The sequence below is a fragment of the Pinus tabuliformis genome, chromosome 9 (genome assembly GCF_031772625.1).
Source record: "Pinus tabuliformis cultivar Carrire ecotype Pingquan chromosome 9, CPIR1, whole genome shotgun sequence".
NCBI classification, from domain to species: domain Eukaryota; kingdom Viridiplantae; phylum Streptophyta; class Pinopsida; order Pinales; family Pinaceae; genus Pinus; species Pinus tabuliformis.
Window position 1 is genome coordinate 1090565995 of NC_142307.1, and position 6117 is coordinate 1090572111.

At 35.7% G+C, this 6117-nt stretch overlaps 1 non-coding gene across 1 annotated transcript; it reads right to left on the bottom strand.

Moving 5' to 3' along the window:
* Positions 1-5097: 5097 nt before the first annotated feature.
* LOC149152484 (small nucleolar RNA SNORD36) lies at positions 5098-5173 on the bottom strand. The gene has a single exon (XR_016263821.1). It is a non-coding gene; the product is annotated as a small nucleolar RNA SNORD36 (small nucleolar RNA).
* Positions 5174-6117: the final 944 nt, after the last annotated feature.

A 6117-nucleotide genomic window follows, 5' to 3' on the forward strand; every position in this document is an offset into this window, starting at 1 on the left:
GAAAAATGCTTTTGTTGCTTCTCATGTTGAGAAAGGGGCCAAGCCTTCTACATCAGCAAAACAGGGATCACAAGTACATGACAAAGACTTGATTGCACATGAGTTTGAGTTGGTGGACTTGGAAACAGAAAATGTTCCTTCAAGCATGTAGTAGACTATCAAAGAAAAAGACTCTTAGATCATAGAACTCGTGGAAAACATGGCAAGAGCAAGGTTTGTTATCTTATTCCTAGAACAAGAAAACAATGAGCTAAAGGTTAAACAACTCATTATGGAGAAAGAAAAATATAAATTGTTGCAGAAAGCAGGCAAAGGAAAAGAATTATTGGAGACCAATGAACCTGAAGAAACTAAAATACAAGGCAAGACAAAGAGGCCAAGGACCAAAGGACTAAAGAAGGCATTGAAATAGGATAAAAAACACATCTTTCTAGATTAAGAAATAGATATGGAGGACATAATTGCCTTAGAGATTAATGAGGACAAGGAGTATTGGTCAGACAAGGTCAATGACCACTTGGAGAAGCTTCTTGAAAAAGCCAATAGAGATAACCAACTACTAAGACACATGGCACATCACTACCAAACCAGAAATATGATTTGTTTCATCAAGGTCAAACAGTTGGAAAACAAGCTCAAAGAAACCATAAGAGACCAAAATGAGAAGGGTAAGTTATAGATTCTTGCTGAAGCATCCTTGAGGTATTAACATACCTCATTCTTTAGCTCATGACCAATTTTGGAGGAGTTTTAAGCACTTTTGGCTTTTTGGCTATTTTGGTGCCTAATTCAGAAAATTGGCTAGTCACAGAAGCACAACACCTTCGCGCTACGCTTTTTCCTCAAGCATCCAAATGACAAATGGCTTTCAGTTTTGGAAATATCACGGGATTCTCTCAAAACCAATTTCATCATATTTCTTAGAGAGGACCTAAATATTGAGAAAAAATAGAAAAAGGGGTAAAACATTAGCATTCTGCCCCTCTTTTTGACAGGCGGTGTGCTTCTAGAGACACCTTGGAAGAATGAATTTATGAAGGCCTTCCCATGGGTCATGGTCAGACATTCAAGGTGTTTTCAAAATTAGACTTGAAAAAATAGTTGAAAATTCTTTCAGATCTTCATTTGGACCTTTGGAAGGAACCTTAAAGTGGGCTAAAAATCAGTGCTGCACTTCGACAAATTTCTGTGTTTTTCATTTAAATTTCACAGTGCAAATTTCCTAGTTTTCAGTTTGACTTGGTCAAAGTAAAAAATCTTGATGTAATTGAAGTTAGTTTGAGGATAGATGATGTAATCGTGAATAAATAGACATGATATATTTCTTTCAAGGTTTAATATGCCTAATTAAGGAAGCAAAATCCAAAACAAAGTCTACAAGTAGTGTTTGTATTTGACGTTCTCACTCTCACCCGTTGGTTGAGAGAATCTTGGAATCAGTTCCGCCACCTAGGAATTAGACTCCTGAAGGTGGGGAAGTGGTTCAATTGAGTCTATATGTATTATTTCTCATTCAAAGAGAGAGGTTGTACTTTTGTGGAGAAGGCTTGTATGTTCATGTTCTCTTCAGTTAATACTTGAACAATAGCAACTATATTTCAGGAACTCAAGTTCAGTGAGTTTATGGTGTTTGTTTACTCTTTATATCAGTTTCTAATGGATAAATCATTTTTCTTTATATTATGTATCTTCTTCCTTTGAATTCACTTGCAGTTATATAGACAGGAATCTTGAATTTAAGCTCTATTTATGTGGAATTCATACTAGTGTTTTCTTCCTTCTAAAGCTAATGAATTCATGCTTTCACATGCTCATTAGTTTCTTTTAAGTTCAGAAATATATACTACATTGAAAAACACTCCAATTACACCATAACACACTCATAAATATAGCTCCTATTTATACGTGTCTCTATATACTTGAAGCCTGGACCTAATTACCTACTCTGAACCCTAGTCCAACAAACCTAAAAATCCTAAATTCACAAGAACTCAAAAAAAACTTATATGTCTAGCATAAAACCTATTTCTTTACATATATTCATTGACAAATCATTTGAGATATCCCTCTCTGGCTCATTAGTGCTAGCTACTAAGCTAAAAGTGGCTTGAGGTTACCTCTTTCGATCTCCTCCTCAGCCTAGGAAATTGTAGAGGATAACAATATGGATCTAAGTTGTCATTTTGTAAATTTCCATTTTGAAGAGCTTATTTATTGCATTGTCTCCATATTTTTTGGTGTATTGAATGTTGGTTTATAAGGGAAATTCTATTCCCAGAGTGCATTGCCCATTGGTATTGTGTTTTAATTGGAAGTGCATTAATTTAAAAAGGTAAACTGATACTCATAGTGGGCTGGTCTACCAACCCATTTCCATTGTATATTCATTTATAAGAGTCATTCAATGCCCATAGTTGGCAGAACTCGAGGTAAATTGATTTGTAAGAGAAACCTTGCATTGTGTTTGGATTCAAAGTAAATTGGGTTATAAGGGAAATTCAATGCCAAGAGCACATTACCCATTTGTATTATATTTTAATTGGAAGTAAGTTGTCCTTTTGTAACTTGCCATATTTAGGAGCTTCTTTATTGCTATGTCTCCATATTTGTTGATGTATGAAATTTTAGGTTCTTTGACATATTTTTTGATGTATGGAAAGCTAGGTTCTTTGTGAATATGAAACTAATAGCTATGTACTTTTGTTCTTCACTGTTTTATGGAATTTTCATATTAAAATAAGTGACTTGTTCAAGATTTCATTATTCATCCATTTTTTTATCATATTTACAACTCAGTTATAAATTTATTGTAAATCATTTCGTGTGTAGAGGCATAACAAAAAATCCCATTTACATTCTATTTCTACATTATAATAGACTATAGGTGTTCATTTTAAAATGGATTTTGGTTACAATGCCACAAATAGTATGAAATAAAACAACCTAGGTTGTAAGAAAAAATCTTTCTTTGATAAGAAAAGTATACAATCCATCCAAAATCCACATCATAATGTGGTTACAACCAAAAACATATGACACCCCTATTTTTTATGGCCTTGAGAATCTTGAGTGCCAAAAATCCCCAAGTTACCTGCTTGAGCCAAGTAGGTTGGCCTACCTAAAAATGATTGATTAGGAAATGGTTGATTGCTGCCATATGATTGAGTCCAATTTTCACCTTCCAACCATGGAGGAATTGGGTACCCATACCTCACATTTGCACTACTAACCCCTGCACTAAGTTGAGGTTTCTAATGAGCATGCATAGAATTGACACCTCCTCTGGTAGGAATAAGGCAAGTGGGTAAACCCTCAGTTTGATGGTGAGGCACTTGAATGTTTATGAGGTCTTGGAATAATGGTGTATTATCTGCAATATTGTCCAATGAGTTTGTAATAATCCTAGTTTCATTAGCTATGCTTGCATCATTGTCAACCATATTGATCATCCCTTTTTCCTTTTCAAGCATTTTTTGTGTCTTTCTTGATTCATTTTCCTGTCATACCATTTATTTTTGTTGGTCCTTAACATGCCTTGTTTTGTCTCTTTCAAGCCTTTCATCTACTCGATGTTGTGCTACAACAATCCTTGTTGCCTTCTTCTCCTTGACTAGATCCTCCTTTTTCTGTTTTAATTCCTCCATTTCAAATTTGTTTTTTTCAGACTCAACTAACAGGTTTATATAGTCTTTTGATGTGAGTAAATTGAGTAACTGTGAGCTTTGGCCCAAACGAAGACTACCCACTGTACCTTGATTTTTTTTAATTGAAACTCTCTCTACTGGTAGCTTTAGGAACCGGCCAAGTATCTTCTCCACCACTCCCACCTGCATTTCATTGCTTGTTACTTCCCTTTCAGTATCTAAGACAACTGATTGAACTATATCATCATCTTCATTTGATGGCTCATTATGTGCTTCATCTTCTTCCATTGATTTGTTTTCCAAAAAAAGTGAACAATTTCACTCATCGCTTCTGCTGGCTTTGAGCATGTTCATGCTTTGTTCGCTGGTTGTTGAGAAATTATGTTCATTCATATTAATCATGGCTTCTCCCAGCCATGATGGTGGGGTTACTTGGCTTGGCAATTTCAATTGTTCATTACCAACTGCATGTTCAACAATGTCATTAACAATAGATCAGCAACATGATTTTCATGTTCTTGAGTTGGTGGAACGATCTCCACGTTACTGTGAATTTGTTCATGATTATACTTTGTTTCAAATATAGTTTCATCATCTTCATCATATAAGTGTCCTTGAGAGAGGGAAATCATATTACCAACTGCAACCACATCATCTTGTTCATCTACTTCTTGCACTTCAACACCTATTTGGATATGCCCTTCTTCTTGATCATCCACATGAAACACTTAGCTACAACCAGTATCATGCATAAGAGCATCATAATTCAGTGGCCACATTCCTATCCTCCTAAAGCTAGCCTTGATATTTCATGGTGTTAGATACCTTTTAAAAGCTTTACTTGCAAGCTTTGGTAGCTCGAACCTTTTCACCTCAACCCCTGGATTATTTTCCATCCATGCAGCATGCTCTAACTTGAAATAGTTCTAGAAAGTGCCAAACACACTAACATCAAGTGGTTGTAGTCTATGAGTGGTATGAGTGGGCAATGTCAATAGGTTGATGCCTAAATTGTTTGCTTCCTCAATTTTTTATACAGCCATGTGGCTCCCATGGCCATCTAATATCAATAGGTTTCTATTATTTGGTGAGACACCACCTAGTACTGAGGAAGCAAAGTGAAAAAGCCAACTTAAAAGCAGTTCTTTAGTCATCCATGCATGGGGATGTGCATCCATGCATGCACCTGGTTCATAGTTTTGTATATAGTTTTTTAGTTGATTTTTACCTTTGAATAGATAAAATCTTGGGATTGAAGTACCAATTTCATTGACAAAACATGAAATAGTTATCCACTCCCTACTCTTTTTTTTCAATGGAAAAATCGTAATCTTTCATTATGTGGAAAAATTACATGTAGTAGATGCCCAAGGCATATGTAAGTCTGTTGGCCCTCGGCCATTCCAAAAAACTGTATCAAAAGATATAGATGGCCTAAGCCATTTCCTATAGGATTTTTCAGTGTGAAAAACTTGTACATATTATCCTCACAGAGGTATTCAGTCTATTTTTCTATATATCATATAAAAATATACATAGTTTTTTGAGAAAATAAAAGACTAAGATAAAGCAACAAAAAGTATTTTTAGGTCCTTTCCACCCTATGGTACTCCTGATCTATATAAGGCTTGTGGTGGTATGGATAAAGATCTGCTCCCATTTGTTCAGAGATCATCCATAGGCCTTGGGGTAGTAGCATGCCCTCCTTGGAATGCCTGTTAGCACCTTCATTATATTCCCTGTATATATGATGACAAGAGATTGAGTTAAAAACTTCTTTGAAAGTGTTGACTTCATCCAATATATTTCGAAGTGAAATAGCATGACATTGATTTTTATTGTTGAACTAGTTGATAATGATTTTTGAATCCCCATAAATCTCAATGGTAGAGAAATCGTGAGCTAAAGCAAAGTGCAGCAGATGTTTGAGGGTGATTAGCTTGACATAATTCTTTTTTCCCTCCCCCAATCCCAATTGGACCTTGTAGAAATGCTGATCAGAAATATATAAAATGAAGCCCCCTCCGCATCCATGAGTTTGAGCTGCTCCGTTGAAAAAAGCCCATAGCCTAGTTTTGTCAATCTGTCCGGGGGCACTAGTTCTACGAATGTGGGTGTTTTCAACTTTTGGGATGTCATGAGAGGCTGACACAGCCTTTGCTATTATAAGAGGCCATCGGGCAATTTCTTCATTGAATATAATGTGATTCCGGGTGAGCCATATAGTCCAATAGAGGATGAGAGGAAGGAATTGTTTCTTAGAGCCCTGGTGTGATGTGTTCTAGTTGTTCTAGGCTTGTAGTATAGAGGGACTTTGCCATGTATTTTGAATAGAGAGCTGTTGAGTTATTGTTTTCCAAAACTATACAACTATATGACAGAGAAAAAATACATGCTCATTTGATTCAGAGTCTTATCTGAATAATACACACCAATTTGGGCCATATATGTATCTGTGCAAGAGGGATTTGCT